Source organism: Lepidochelys olivacea (genome assembly GCF_965140295.1).
Source record: "Lepidochelys olivacea isolate rLepOli2 genome assembly, chromosome: 10".
In the NCBI taxonomy this organism is placed as follows: Eukaryota; Metazoa; Chordata; order Testudines; family Cheloniidae; genus Lepidochelys; species Lepidochelys olivacea.
In genome coordinates, this window is record NC_140420.1 from 2,975,562 (window position 1) to 2,990,938 (window position 15,377).

Consider the following 15,377-nt stretch of genomic DNA (forward strand, 5'->3'; position numbering starts at 1 on the left):
ATGCTCATCTTGCTAAATTAGACCTCCCAGCATATGCTGCAGGATGACCTGACTTTTGAGTGTGAGGTTCTGGTCGCTTGTGGTGATGAAAGAAACTTTACTTGGAACTTTTCACAAAATATTTAGAAATAACACTTTATACGCTCCCAGCAATGAGGAATAATAACAACACTAAGCATAATGGGTCATTCTGAGTCCCATCTTGTGTACTTTTGCTAAAGAAAATGGCATGTTACCCTGAGAGCATGCTACCTTTAGCACAACTAGGTTGAATTCTGCTCAGTGTTGTTTGCACATCCTGGGCACTTTACCTGTTTCTTTTTTGTTGGCGGTGTTTTTTGTCATTTATTTACCTATTTTCAAAATAAAATCTACATTGTAACTGTAAGTGAACTCAAAGTGTAGCAGAACCACAGAGGTTGTTTTTTTTTAATTTCCCAATTTAAGTGTTAATAATCATGTTAGCATTCATACTCCAGCATCCAAAATGATGGCATATGGAGAGGTGTCAATACGGGGTCCAGTTCCTGTATTTAGGAGATTAATTTAAACCAGCACCTATCAGGTTACATTACAAGGTAGGATTTTCAAGGGTATGTTCATTTTAATGGGAATTGGGTATCCACATTTCTTAGGCAGCTTTGAAAATGTCAGCATAAGCTTCCCAGTAGTTTCATTAATACAAGAAAGGTCCTAGAGGTGCACTGAAAGCACTCGTGCAAGCAAACAGCACTCCCTGGGTTAGGGGGAGCATGGGGCTAACAGGTAATCAGCTCTGTTCATTCCCACTGCTGTAGAACTGCAGACAGGATTCTGAACCAAAAATTCCTCTGAAAAAGACCCATGCCTTCTGCCAGCCAAGAAGGGCAAGATACTGAACGTGAAAATAAGCAACACACAAAATATTTCAGACATTTTGCCCCTGCTGTGCTATCGCTTCTCTCTTCTCCAAGGATCTCCAAGGATTTCACAGAGAATATATACTTAATGCTCACAACACTCCTGAGAGGTAGGTACGTGCTATCCCCATTTTACAGATTGAGAAAATGAGGCACACAGGATTTAATTTCCTTGCCCCGCAGACTCACAGAGAGTCAGAGTCACTCCAAGACGCCACCGTCCCCCTGCAATTGCTGGAGGGTGTGAAAACAAATACAAGCAGTAGTGGGGAGACCTGTGAGACAGCAGGGATCAGGAGAAGGCTCAGTGGGAGGTATGATTCATATCCTTAGGAAGGGAACTCTTCTTCACAGCACATGGAGAAGGGCCAGCTCCCAGGAAATGAAAGAGCTGAGTGAGTGAGCTGTGTTACTGTATCTGGTTCACAAGAAATGCTTTGCTGGAAGAAACTGGTATTAGACCAGGACGTGATCATTAAGGGAGATAAATAACAAAGTTCTTCTGAGTGTCCATGAGGAGGATTGGAGGTGAGCTGCCAGAAACAGAATTAATAGATTCATGGATTTTAAAGACAGAAGGGATCGTTATCATCATAACACAGGACGCATCCAGGGGCTGCTCTCCTGAGCTCAATAACTTGTAGTTGAACTACAGCAGCGCCTCCAGAAAGACATTTCATTTTGATCTAAAGAAATAGTGAGTCTGGTTTTCCTCTCCCGTAAGCCAGTCAGACGCTGGTGGGATTATACTGACTTCTCTGGGTTTAGTTCCTATTTACAAGGATTTACAAAAGGATCAAAATACATTTTACTCCTGTTTCAGTAGGTTCACAAAAATAAACTAACTTCTCAACAAAATTTAATATTTAGCAAACTAACTTGCCATAAATAATGTATTATTTCAAATAGTTTCTCAAATATCAAGCTGAACTATTTTTACAGTAACCTAGATTATAAAAAGTACTATTTAAAGATTGAGTATGAGTGAGAGCAGAATCAGGCCCAAAGTTTCTGTGAGAAACTGTTCATTGGTATCTAGGGCATTTCTGATGACACCAGAGTGACTCTGCCTGTGGCACAGAAGTCACGGAAGGGAATGCCACACACCCATCCTCGAGTCGGTGCTCAGCACCTTGCAGCATCTGAACCTTAAAATGGACTGATTCTACCTGAGAATATTTCAAAGCAAAAGTCACAACCTGAGCTGATGGAAGTGTGTACGTCCTGTGTGCTACGCACATCGTGTTGGCACAGAATAGCATACATTGTATAAAACAACTTGATCTTGGTTGCCCAACATTGGTCACACTTTAGTGTAGTAAGTGAAATATGGTTTCAAAACTCAGATACAATGTCTCTGCTAGTAGGCTCCAAGTAATAAAAAGCATGTTGAAGTCAGGAGGATGGATGTCGGTGTTGCATCAAACTGCACCAACCAAGTCAAGAGAAAGGGGTGAACTGTAACTGCAAACTGCACTTGCCTATTGCTTTGCATGGCAGTGTGTGGTTTATTTGCTTTGTTTCCTACTTTGGTACATTTGAATTCTATTTCGCAGTAAAAATAGTTTTAAGGAATTACAGCAGTGCCAGGAAGGGTTTATTTCTGACAAAAGACTGGAATAACTGGCATTGTGCTCTCTGACAAAAAGACAGCACCCAAGGGACAAGATAGAGATTCTTGCAGTTTGCAGAGAAATCTTCACACCCATGCAACAGTGCCCGTGTTCCTGGGGAAACGATGGTGTAACAGGAGTTAACTGTCACGGCGTTATGATTCTTGTACATTGGCATCCTGGGTCATGGCACATGGGCCACAGTCACTTGCCTTTTATTTATTCATGGTGCTTCAGCATTGTGAGCCCAGACTGTTTCATTCTGTATTTAAACTTGAAGAGGCTTGAGAATGCTTTTTTTTTTTTTACCATTAGAGGATGTGTTTCTGAGCAACCTAAATCCTCCCCAGAAAGCCTGTGGAAAAACCATCAGAGCAAAATCAAATATACAGGTACTAACAGCAGCATTAACCCTTTTCTCCCTGCACTCGGTGGCTCTATCTATACTTGGTATGCTAACCACCATTTCTTCCCCCGGCATGCCCGGAACACCCCTCTTTTGTCCACCCACAGAAATGGTCCCCCAGGAGCACAGGTGAGCACAGCACGAGTACACTTCGAGCAAGGCTAGCCATTCCACCATCCTCCTCTGCCCCCACTGTCCACCATTTCAGTGGCAACTGGCACAGTTAGACAGCAACTGGTGCTCCTCCCAAATGCCAAGGATTACTCCATTGCACCAGACTGTGGTTATGGTCTGGACCCAGGAGCAATGCTCCTTCTGGCAAATCTCATACTGACATACTGCACACACCTGGCTACGCTGCAGTCGGAGGTGCAAGACCATTGCAGCAGTAGCTCAATGAACGGCTAGTCTTGGTTTCTGGGTCTCATACTTACTGCCTGGACACCTCCACCATCCCACTGCAGGCAGCTGCTTCAGACTTCCGCCAGCCACTCTGCAAAAGCCGCCACTGAAACTTTCTTCGCTGAGCTAGGAGCAAGAGTTGCGCTTTCATCCTGGCCTCCCTTTGGAGAAATGACCTACGAAGTCAAAAGAAAAGGAGGACTTGTGGCACCTTAGAGACTAACCAATTTATTTGAGCATGAGCTTTCGTGGGCTACAGCTCATTTCATCGGATGCATTCAGTGGAAAATACAGGGGGGAGATTTATATACATTTCCCCCCTGTATTTTCCACTGCTCAAATAAATTGGTTAGTCTCTAAGGTGCCACAAGTACTCCTTTTCTTTTTGCGAATACAGACTAACACGGCTCCTACTCTGAGATCTAGGAAGTGGGGTTCATGGCTGGGGACTTTGGGGAGTCTCTCAGGAAATGTTGAGAGTGACTGTAACCTTTTCCCCCACAGTTCTCCTGGGCTCCCAAAAGCCACTGCTTCAGGGACCAGGGAAACTGTTGGCTAGCTACCCAGAGGGCCAGGAGCCTGCAGTGGTGTGGTACAGTACAAGCCTGGGTGTGGGGCCAAGCGGTGCCTGAAACAGCATGACTCACGTGGCTGCACTGCACCATTGCACCTTACGCCAGAGCTGCCCAAATGGTTCTGTTAACAGTGGTTAATTTCTGCAGTGTGTGGGCAGAGCCAGGGAACTTGGTGGCAATATAGGGCAAAATGGAGTCTCCTCTAGGCACCCGGCGTAACATCAGCTGCTTTGCTCTTTCTTTCTGCATTCATGTTTTTGCATATTTCATATCTTCAGTGCACATAAGGGGGAGCAAAGGAGGAAGAGAGAATCTAAATTCAGATGAGAATAGAGAGAAAGACCTAGTTACACACCCACTGGGGGCAAAAACATTCTTCACTGCCGGTCTCGTTATAAAAACAGAGAAGGCAAATGTTAGAGCACAAGTACGACATAAATTCTCACTGAACGGCCAACGATAAGCAAGAGTCGCGGAGGCAAATCTAGGCCACAACATTAGACTGGAACAGCCACTGCTCCCGTTGCAGAGGAGAAAAGCAATAATTTTTCATTTACTTTTAACTCACTTTTTAAACAACCTTGTTTTGATACTGTAGTTCAGAAACTGGATCACAATCTCCTGTGTGTATGTTTGTGTGCTTGGAAGGTGAATCAAATATTGTTTTAATTTTTATTCTGTGCAGTAGGAATGAAATTCATAATGTGAAAGCCTACGCGGCACAGGGGGTCTAAGGACTGAGTTGTTGGCTCCAATCTGTATTTGTGACCCTAGAAAACAAGGCTATTCACAGAGGTGAGCTTTTCAAACATACAGCCCAGAGGCATCACAGGCAGAGGAAAAAACAATGTTACAATCCAGGAATAATGATGGGTTGAAGCAGTTTCAAAACCCTAAGAAACATTGTCCCCCGTTCTCCATTACTGTCTACCTCTGTACAGGGTGCAGAGATGGCCCCTGGAGAATACATGCAGCGCAGAGCGCCCTCCCTAGCAGATGTGATATAACGCCTCTGCCCTGATCCACCCTGCAGCCCCTGGTGCTGATCTCCTACACAGTCCTGGTGTAGGGGTGTACAGAGGGATCGGAGGGGGGGCACAGCTAAAGTGGAGCTGTCCTAATTTAAAATGGGGGCCCATCAGGCCCCAACCCAGCCCCAGAATTCATATGTCAAGGGGTGGGAGGACAAATTTCCCCTGTGGCAGTAGAGAATGCTGATTGACAGTCACAAACACAGGATTTAATGCACATCTATTGAGAGGGCAATTTTTTCCTGAGTTTTACATAGTAACATGCCATAAATCCATGTTATGGATGGCTGATCTGCAGGTAATAGATATGAAGCTCTCCATGGAAATAGAGGGCCTGGCCAAAGGATCCCATAAAGCCTGGCTCTAGCACCAGGCATGTGTGTTTATGAAGGAGATGGGGTGGATTAAACACCCTGTTTTGTCCAAGTGGAGATTCACAGAGAAGCCAGTTTCTATGGACACTGGGCTTAGCTTGTTTGATGTGCTCCTTAGAGACATTGCAGCCTAGTGGCTAGGGCACAGGACTAAAACTCAAGAGATCTCTGGTCTAGTCCCAGATCTGCCATTCGCCTGTCAGTTCCTCGCTCTATGCCTCAGTTTTCCTATCTGTAAAATGGAGATAATGATACTTTGCAAAGTGCTTTGAGATCGATGAATGAACAGTGTTATCCGATGAAGTGAGCTGTAGCTCACGAAAGCTCATGCTCAAATAAATTGGTTAGTCTCTAAGGTGCCACAAGTACTCCTTTTCTTTTTGCGAATACAGACTAACACGGCTGTTACTCTGAAACATAACACCTTGTGTTGCCAAGCCCCCACACCAGGCCTAAAGGAGCTAACGCCCAAGCTCTGCTGAACTAGCCCATCTTCAGTAATGAGAAGAGCGAGGGCCCTGAGACTAGGCCGAAGGGTTTCCCAGCTAAGGGCAGGCAGAACACAGGAAGAGAGGAGAGTTGAAGACAGAGAGAATCAGGGTCAGAGAAGGCAGCAGCTTTCTGGATAAAAGCCTGGACTCTCAGAGCTGCCTTGGGTGGGGTTTCTGGGAGAAGGCTCACCAGTTTGCAGGATCGCTGCTGTTTCTGCCATCTCTGCTCAGGGCTAACACAGTATAGGTGAATAAATTAGACTGGGAAATATCCTGAGTCCCTGTGCCACTAACTGACCCACTTCCACAACCCCCACCTCTCAGCAAAGAGGGAACAAGATCAAACTAGCTAATAAATCCGTATAAACAAAATCATTCAGGATTAAATGCAAGAAAAGCACACGATCATGCAAAGCACTTACATGGTTTGGTATATCATGACGGTTAGGCTATTTAAATATTTCATATTCTTGTCTGCTGGGTTTTCAGGAGGAACAAATTAATTCTGTTTCATGTACCCTGAAATGGCCCATAACATCAAACCCACTCCCTGTGCTGATGATTAAACCAAGTTAATTATAAAACTCCCAAGTTTGTTTCACAAACATTTTGATCAATAAGTTGCTTTCACTTTATGTTACTTAAAGATACAAAATGGTCAATACTATTCACCAGAAACTCAAACTGGGGCTTATTTTCTATTGCCCGGCACCTTTGGTGTCAGTTCAGAGAGGGTGTGTCTACGCTGCAGGAAACGGTGTGTTCTTAATTCAGATTAGCTAACTCGGGTTAAAATAGCAGTGAAGGCTTTTAACTCAGGTTAGCAACTTGAGTTTAAACCTATGGAGGAGCCTGGAGTTAAACCTCGAGCTGCTAACCCAAGTGAAAAGTTAACTTGCTGAGTCTTCACTGCTATGTCAACCGGAGTTAGCTAACCCAAGTTAAGAACACACCTTGTCTTGCAGTGTAGACATACCTTAAATCACAATGGTAGCATTTCACACCCACTATACACTAGAGTCAAGTATGACCTAGGGTGCAGGCGAATGGAGAATCTGGTCTGAGGGCTTGGCTACCCTTGTGAGTTACAGTGCAATAAAGGAGCCCCGGGCGCACTAGCTCACTCCCCGTCCACACTGGCAAGGCACGTAGAGTGCGGCTGGTACTCCACCTCGGAGAGGGGAATAACGTTTGCTATTCCCCCGCTGGAGTGCCACAGTGCCACTGTGGACAAGGGGTTGCATTACTGCGCCCTGATCAGCCTCCGGAAACGTCCCATAATCCCCTTAAGTCAAGTGGCCACTCTTCTCCTTGTTGTTGAATCACTGCAGGAATGCGGATATGCCCTTTGAAAGCTCTGTTTCTGACAGAGGGCTGCTTAACTGCTCCGAGACAAAGCAACCATTAGCGTGGAATGCTGTGTGTGAGAGAGAGGGGGGGTCTGCTGCTGTCTGAACTCACAAGACAGCATGCTGACATGCTCTCAGGCCCCCAAAAACCCATTCTCCCCCCTGCCCATACACACACAGAATCCTAGAATATCAGGGTTGGGAGGGTCTCTAGTCCAACCCCCTGCTCAAAGCAGGACCCATCCCAAATTTTTGCCCCAGATCCCTAAATGGCCCCCTCAAGGATTGAACTCACAATCCTGGGTTTACAATGCTCAAACCACTGAGCTATCCCTCCCCCCGCCCAACACATTCCACTCCACCCCATTTGAAAAACACGTTGCTGTCAATTGCATGCTGGGATAGCTGCCCATAATGCACGGTGCCCAATGCCGCTGCAAGGGCCGCAAATGTGGCCACGCCAATGAGCTAGCAGCTGTCAGTGTGGACAGACTGCGGCGCTTTCCCATCTGCGCTCTCCGAAGGCGGGTTTAACTCAAAGCGCTCTACATCGGCAAGTGTAGCCGTGCCCTCCGCACAGCACTTGAACCTTCCACGGGGTGATAACGTGCCAAGGTAAGTTGCAAACAGCCTGGAAACAGCCCAGAAGCCCACTGCTGAGTTCTGGAGGGTTTCAATCTGAGACAAGGCTCTGAAGGGAGGGCGTGGCTGAAGAGTGGGAGGGATAGGAACCCAAGCCCTGGTCACGGCCCCTGACATCAGCATGACCCATTTACTGATCTCCTCCCTAGCTGAAGGCTGTAGATAACCCCCAAGACTTTCAGATGAATGGGGCAGTGCTGTGGCCACGGCTTTTCCCTTCCTTCTCTTCCGCTTGCTCTGCAGTCACAGGCTCTGCACGGCCGTCCGCAAGCACCGATTTCTCTCCTTTCACAAGCATCTGTGTCTGCACCCTTTGGACCAGGCAGTGCTGGGAAGACACTGAAACCCGCACCCTGCCCTTGGAGTAGGTCTTCTGCAGCAATATGGTCACTGGATACCCTGCTGGAGGGCTACGGGGGTGGAGTGCAGAGAGGATTTTCCCCAGCACTTGCTGTTCATTAAGGTGGGCTGAAGTAGAACATCAGCCCTCTGTGCAGGGGTGAACTACACCCTTCGGCCCCATCCCGTACTCACTGGAGGCAATGGGAGTTTTGCCACCGACTTTAACAAGTCTCAGGTTTCCATCCTGGAGCTCTTATTAAACTCAGTGGTTATTTCTCTAACTCATCTCTGAACTTTTAATAGCCGTCGTCCCATACACAAGCAAAGACAGTGTTATATCTTAGGGTGGGGGTTACTTCTGGGTGGGCCCAGAGTCTCTTTCCTCCTTAGCATGGTGGTAGCATAACCGTAGCTAAATCAGTGCATTCTGCATCGAGCCAGCTCTTGAACGTCTCTTCACCCCCCTTGAAAAACACCCCCAAATCCATCCATCCACTCATGGTCCTGATATGGCCCCCATTATCAAGAGAGTTCTAAAACAGAGGTGGGAAAACTACAGCCCACGGGCCACATCCGGCCTGCGGGACTGTCCTGCCCGGCCCCTGAGCTCCCGGGCAGACGGGCTAGGCCCTGGCCCCTCCCCCGCTGTCCCCCCTCCCCCACAGCTATGCCACCGTGCAGGCAGTACGCCTTGCACCTGCCCACCTCCCAGGCTTTCCAATAAGCCTGTCCTGCCGCTCTGAGTGGCATGGTAAGGGGGCGGGGGAGAGGGGAGTTGGGTAAGGGGCAGGAAGCCCCGGGGGGCAGTCAGGGGACAGGGGGTGGTTGGATGGGGTAGAGGTTCAGAGAGGGGGCAGTCAGGAGACAGGGAGTGGGGGGGTTGGATAGGGGGTGGGGTCCTGGGGGGAAGTTAGGAATGGGGGTCCCAGGAGGGGGCAGTCAGGGGACAAGGAGTGCGGGGGGGTTGGATGGGTCGGAGGTCCTGGGGGGCCTGTCAGGGGGTGGGGGTGTGGATAGGGGGCGGGGCAGTCAGGGGACAGGGAGTGGGGGGGACAGGGAGCAGGGGAGGTTGGATGGGTCGGGGCTTCTGAGGGGGGCAGTCAGAGGGTGGGAAGTGGGAGGGGGCGGATGGGGGCGGGGGCCAGGCTGTTTGCAGCGCACAGCCTTCCCTGCCCGGCCCTCCATATCGTTTCACAACCCCGCTGTGGCCCTCAGGCCAGAAAGTTTGCTCCCCCCGCCCCCCACTCTAAAAGGAAATAAAATACATTGAACAAAAATTAACACGGGAAACACGGGATGTTTTGCTTCCTAGTTTTCTTGCCCTGGTGTAAATTTACATCATGCAGCCCCATGGGGCGCCACTCTCCACTAGTGTCTAGAGACCGCCCCCGACCCAAATGGTAACAATCATGAGCGTAGATAAAAGCTTATTTTCGGAACCCCTTTGGCGAACGTTGCGTTCATGCACTGATGCAAGTTCTCCTTATTCCTGCCAAAATCTCAAGTTCTTCAGTCTTTCAGCAAATCTTCCTCCAGGTGATGCAGGACCTGCCTCGTCTATGATGCAAATAGCTTGGCACAGACTGGGATTGCCATGTCCCAGAGAATTTGATTTCTCTTTAAAATTCCTCATTGTGGGGGGATGGCTGGTTTTACACAAACGGCAGCTCCTCCGCAAATTTCAGTCTCCTTAAAAAATGTTTCATCTTCAGAGCTCATCACATTGCACAGCAAAGCATCTGACCCGTGTCCCATGTGCCCGGTCCGGCAGGAGCCCAGCTCAGTTCCAGACTACAGGCCTGATCCTGATGCACCATTAATTCCACAATTGTAACAGCTTTTCCTCACCGTTCCTCAGCTTGGCCATTAGCCTTTTACATGACAGCCTGTTCTGCTGAGAGAGATCCAGCGAAGGGCCTTCATTGGCATGGGCCTTCGCTGTCCCCTGGTGGGTGGACACTTTATGACCAAGAATGCACTGGGGTTGTCAGAGGTGCTTGTGTGTGAAGGCTCCGCTACCCTTAATCATTGTAAAGGGAAGCGAGACCACAGACCATGTATTACAACGATTGATTCTCCAATGGTTTGCCCTCAGTCCTACTCCTAATCTACCCCAGCAAAGGCATGCACTGAGGATGTGATCACAGCACACGGATATTTGGCAGCAAAGCAATGGACTTGTCACTGTTTGCTTGTTCGCAGGTGGAACCATACCCCAGATTGGTTTGTGCCCTTTACAGGGTTGTCATCATCCTTTGCTCCTTCTCCTGTCCTTACAGCTCTATTCCAGGGACATTTGGTCTGCTCATGCCTCAACTGAAAGACTACTTGGGGATAAGGTGCAGGCTTCCCTTGGTGAGGTGCTGGGTTTGCCTGTTTTCACTGTTCTTATCTTGTGTTATTTTCCACCTAAAGGGCAGTGTACAGCCAGCGGCCACAGATCAACCTGCCAAAATGCTGGTACTGTTATCTCGCTGGGAGACTTCTGCAGACCCTCCCATTCCCACGCCAAGAGGAAATGATTGCTGGTGTAATGGAAATTTAAACGGCTTTTGGAGCTGGGAGGACTGGGGTGGCATGTTCTGAACATTAGGCATGTGCCTGCTTCACTGATAGGTACATGGATTTATCTCCACCTTACTTCCTCTCCGACCGCCCAGAGCCCCACCCATTCTTCCAACCCTCTTAATGCCTCTGACTCAAAAGTCCCACCTCATGCCCACCTTCCTACAGGCCCAGGAGGGCAGGATGCTGCTACTTGGAGAGCCTGGTAATACCACTCCAAGATCCCAAGGGTCTACTTCCAGCTCGGCTGCTGACTTGCTGTGTGATGTTAGGCTTGTCACTTCACTCCTCTGTGGTTCAGTTTCCTCACCTGTTGGTGGTGATCCCTCGGAGTTTGAGGATGATTGTCTTCCATAAAATTATAGCCAGTTATCGCTGGTGGATCTGCAGGTGGCTAGTGAGACTGATCTGGAATCCACAGATCTTGTCACAATTGGGGCTGACATTTCCCAATGGAACGGGTGGATCTCGACTGTTGAGTCAGGCTGCGGCACGTTCTTTCCTCCTTTTCCTTTTTCTCCGTTTCCTGTTGTCTCTGTTGGATCTTGAAATATTGGCTTCCTTGCCGCAAGGTCCTTTTCCCCTTTGGTCGATCAAGGGCTTGGGTTTCCCATGAGCTTATGTCAATATCGCATTTCTTCACATGGGCTTTGAGGGTTTCTGTGAAGCACTCTTTTTGCCCATCCTTCATCCGTTGGCCATGGCTCAGTTGTGAGAACATGACCTGCTTCTCTGGCATTCCAAGAACATGGCCAGCCCAACAGAGTTGGTGACAGATGATCCTAGCTTCAATGCTGGAGATTTTGGCTTGGGACAGGACACGGATATCGGTGCATCGGTCGTCCCACTTGATTCGGAGGATCTTGCGGAGGCACATTGATGATATTGCTCAAGAGCCTTGAGGAGTCGACTACATGACTCAAGTTTCAATGCTGTACAAAAGAGCAAAAACAACACAAGAAGCTTGATTTGGTTCTTGGTGTCACGATCTTCGAAGACACATTTTCTCAAGCGTCTGGAAGCTGCACTGGGGCATTGAAGGTGGCGTTGAATTTCCTCATCAACGTCAGCTTTCTGCGACAGATAGCTGTTTGTAACCAGGCAGAAGCACCTCCCCTGTAGCATGGTGTCACAGGTGGGGCTGCTCCCTAGTAGCCTTTGCAGAACCAAAGCTGGTACTGCAGGTGCTCCTTGCCTTAGTCCACAAGTTTTGGCCTCCTGCTTGCAGCTGGGCAGCCCGTCCCATGCACTCAGTGACAGTCTCTATACAGATAAAAAAAATAAACTCAGAATTCGGCTGTCCATGCCTTTAAATAAGCAAACAAAACCTCAAAGGCAAGCGCTTAGTTGCAATGCTTGAGGGCATGGCCCTGACCTGGCCCTGAGAGTCTGGGCTAGCATGTCTTCTCTCCCCGTCTCACCCAACACGTCCCTGAGAAGAAGCAATCTGGCAAGCCTGGTGGCTCCTGATTGATGAGTGCCTCCTTCTAGGCCTCTGGAGGACTAAGTCTTGTTGGTACCCTTTCCTGATCAGGGTGGGTGTCAATACCTCCAGCAGGGGACAGAGCAGGCCTGATTAGACCCCATCACAGATGGGTCTAATAAAACTTACTTGTCCAAGAGGGCTGTTGTGAAACTGAGATAATTTTTTTTAATATTTGTTAGTCTCTAAGGTGCCACAAGTCCTCCTTTTCTTTTTGCGAATACAGACTAACATGGCTGCTACTCTGAAACCGGAGATAATTCATGTCTGGAAAGGGCTTTGAGACCCTAAGCTAAGAGCTGTTACAGAGCGACAAAGTGATATAATTGCAGAGTGACTCTGCAGCTTGCTCCCTTTAATCCCAAGGGTGGCCCAGTGCCAGTGAAATAGTCTCCTGGCATGTGAGATCAATTAGCATCGGTGCTGGAGATCAATAACCAATAGTAGCCTGGATCAGTCAGTGGGTCAGCAGAAAAGCTGGCCTAATTCTCCACTACCTGGGGCCGTGTTCAGGCTTTGGCCCCCGGGCACAGTGACTGGAAGGAGGAACCCAGTGCCACGGGGGCAAGGGAAGACAGCGTACAACTCTGATCAGGCAGCATTTTCCACACATACACCCCCCTCGGTGCAGGTGTCAGTGAGAGCCCAAGATGCACAGGTCCTCCTGCCTGCACCGAAGGGCTGCCCTCACCAGCTACAAATCACATGTGCAAGAGTACCAGGTAAAGAAATGGACTCTCCCCGGAAAACAGGTAAAATCCAATCAAGTCGACCTCCTCGGGAAGCCTACTTCTTGGACAGGCTGCAGCTAGCTTCGTGGAGAGAGGGGGGAAAATAAGGTTCCAATTTTTAGAGGAGCAGGGCTTCTGCAGCTCCCACTGAATGCTCTGTATCTCTGCAAACCAGGCGGCCCTTTCTCTTTAATGCGTAATACACCAGGCTATTTAATCATCTGAATGGCTGAGCTAACCTGAGTGTCTGTGGCCTCTGCCCACAGACACCCATCAGCACATCAGTCACATGGCTGGCAACCCGGTCAGGCCTGGCTGTCAAAACTGTACTTATATGGAATCCTCTCCAGTCAGTAAAATGTGCAAACAGTGGCTGAATTAAGAGAGACACGTGATGAGTGTGACTTCTGCATGGGAATCCCATTGCTCGCCTCTCTGGACTTGCCTCCCACCGCTCTCAGCCTGTTATCTGGAGTCACTCTTTGAACCCAGAAGTCAGTTGCTATCATTATTAGTCAGATTATACCAGCTGCCATCGGGAGGTGACAGCGCATTGTTTCTTGCATTTGCCATTCTGAGTGCCGCCAGAATGTGGATCAGACTTCCTGCAAGGCAGTGCTGGGCTGGGCTGTGCACGCACCAACCTGCTGCCCACAGCAGCTGAAAGCCAACCAGTTCGACCAAAGAATGCCAGGACCAGCAGGAGGTGAAGCATCACAGATTAGCCTGTGTAACGAGGCGGGACCCAACGGGGAGTGCCAATTCAGGACAAATTGCTTCAAGCAGGGCAGTTACAGCCCAAGGCTGGGGTTTCTATGCACACCAAGGCAAAACAAACCAGCCAATCAGAGAAGACTTTGGTTTTACCCCACTGGCTAACCACAAGTCACACAAGCATTTCCCTTAGACACTCCAGTTTCCCAGTATCCCCACCAGTGCCCCTCGTTATGGGGACAGATGGTTATGAAAACCAATACCCCAGTAAAAGGAAATAGGTTCTCTCGATCCCAAAGGACCAAGCCCCAGACCCAGGTCAATATAGAAATCAGATCTTACCCACAAATCACGCTATTGCCGATCCTTTAGAATCTAAAAATCTAAAGGTTTATTCATAAAAGGAAAGAAATATAGATGAGAGTTAGAATTGGTTAAATGGAATCAATGACATACAGTGATGGCAAAGTTCTTGGTTCAGGCTTGCAGCGGTGATAGAATAAACTGCAGGTTCAAATCAAGACTCTGGAGAACATCCCCAGCTCGGATGGGTCTTTCAGTCCTTGGTTCAGAGCCTCAGTGTAGCCAAGTCCTTCCAGAGGTAAGAGGCAGGATTGAAGACCAGATGGAGGAGCTGCAGCAGCTTTCTATAATCTCTTGCCATGTGGTCTCTGCTTTCTTTGTCCCAAAGGCAAGCTGTCCATCCCATGGCCTGGAAAAACCTCAGAGTTCTGTCCGTAGGCAGGTCCCTGCATACCTTGCTGAGTCCCAAGGCTTGTCTGCCTTCTCTCAATGGGTCAATGGTATAGCTGATGGTTCTTAATGGGCCATCCAGCAGGCTAGGCAGAGCTGACACCAACTTGTCTGGGGTGTCACCCAGAAGCATAGCACAAGTTTGAACTACAGCCAGTATAGAGCCAATATTCATAACTTCAACTATAAAAATTATACACATATACAGATAGCATAATCATAACCAGCCAACCATAACCTTGTCTGAGACACCTCCTTTGACCCCCGTTATATAAGATTTGGTGCAACAATGATCTATGTGGTCCCAGTTCAAGTCAATAACGTCACAGCCTGCCACAGGTGAGACTGGCAGCAAGGCTGTTCCTCACTCCCAACTGCAACCATAGGTGCTGGATCTAGAGGGGCTGGGGGGAGGAAGGGGCTGCCGCACTCCTGGCCTGGAGTGGCTTCCATCACATCCAGGGTTTGCAGTTTGGTTCAGCGGCTCTCAGCACGCCCACTACACACATTGTTCCAGCGCCCCTGACTGTGACAGGGGATTTTTTATCTTTGTGGACACCCATCCTCTGGGAACTGGGCTATGACTAGTCAACTCATTTCACATCAGCTCAGAGGCTGTGGAATGAGCCTCAGGTGTCAATAACTTTCCATATTCACACCAGTTGCCCAGACAGAAAAGGGTCCGTATTCCATTACCAATTCCGCGAGCCATCCTGTCCTCCCAGTGGTTTCTCCGAGTCGTTCATCTGTCCGATCCTTCCATGGCCTTCCACTCCCACTTCAAACCCAAACCCTTCTGCAGGCCACGTGGCAGCTTCATGCTCCTCTAGAAGATGCCCTGACCTAACAGCACTTCTCCTTCGCCAAAGGACCGTCCATTCGACGTAGCCAGCCCTGAAAATTAACACAGCTTTGATGAGTGAAAAATAGAGGTCTCGGTGCTTCCAGCTCCCATGATGCAAGTGCCCAGCAGCGTGCCCACTGGCTCATTCCAAACCAATGTTCAC